Genomic DNA, 1459 nt, shown 5'->3' on the forward strand with positions numbered 1-1459 from the left:
AGGAAAGATACGGTGCCTGATTAGGCCTCTATTGCTAACCACAACAGTCAAATCACTGCAGTAACACTGGATGAATTTAGTACAGCAATGTAACTCATGACCTCTCTCAAGTTGTCTCGTAGCAAACGATCTTCACTCAGAAGTGAAGAGAGCAGCTGCCTCTCACTCAACACTGTAAAGATGAGAAGCTGTTCGGCTTTCATTTGCTTTAGCTGACTGCTGCAGAATAAACTGCTGCCCAGATGTTATGTACTGTTTGCTCAATAAATCTCTAGGCTTTGTGTGAAAGCAGTGAAAGCAGCTGCTGCTAAGAACAACAGCAGGGACAACAGAACTCAAATTATCTCTCAAAAATGTGAGACTATCACGTAGCAGCATTTTACAACATATTGGAAATATCTATATAATCACCACCACAACGTTAATCTGCTCAGCATTGGATTTTTAGAGCTTAATTTGTTGGAAAAAGTCCATGTTCAGAAAGAAATTTGCTTTGAACGGTATCTGTTCACAGAGATACAAAGCCACGCATTATGTAAACAAGATTACTGAAGAAATACTTAAACAGATGCAAACAACCAAGAGCAGGTTTTTTCTCCTATCCTAGAATTTATGTGTGGAGTGGCCAGATACTAATTGGTATATAACCCAAGGAATCATGAGAAGGATGTGCAGGGCTGCCTCTAAAGAGGAAGTTAGGAAAAATGTAGTATAACGATCCAAAAAAGTCTGCGTAGGGAGGACGTCAGGTTGGATTGATGGGTAAAAAAACACAGGACTTTCACCCAGGGGAACGCTAGTGTCCATAACTGTACGTAAGCTATAAAAACTATTCTAGGGAAATAAATTGGTGGCCCTTCTAGGCAGTGTCCTCCTTAGAGCAACAGGTTTCTCTTGTTCTATTTTAGATCTATTTTACTTAAACCAATCAATATCGTCTTGGGCGATGGTAAGCCCAGGGCATAGCAACAGTGGCTCTGCAAAAGTCTCGGGAAGGGACATTTGCACTTTGCAAAAGAAACACCACATACGAAATTAAATGAAGGTAAATGTTCACACAATACAATACCGTGAGCTATTTATATTAGCCGAATAAATGGTTATACATGACTTGCTCTTATAAGTGCATCACCGTGTGTACTTCATCCACAGCAATCCCACAAATTGGTCCCAAAACATCCCAGAAAGAGAGTTAGTTCCATGTTAACATTGTATTTCTAAATCTTTACAATTGATCCCAAAAAAAGAACCAAGCAGGCCTGCCTTGTTGCAATTTCTAAATTGTCTTCAAAACTTGTTAACTTGAAGTTTGTTGTTGTTTCCCGAAGCGAATGGAGTTTGAAAACGCAACACACAGAGAGCGGAAGGTGAGGGACATCCGCGTGTGAGACATGAGCGTCAGGCAATAAGGCTTGAAAGTTACCTTGATGGATCCAGACTACTGACCAATTTAACAGTG

The sequence above is a fragment of the Etheostoma spectabile genome, chromosome 15 (assembly GCF_008692095.1).
Source record: "Etheostoma spectabile isolate EspeVRDwgs_2016 chromosome 15, UIUC_Espe_1.0, whole genome shotgun sequence".
NCBI lineage: Eukaryota > Metazoa > Chordata > Actinopteri > Perciformes > Percidae > Etheostoma > Etheostoma spectabile.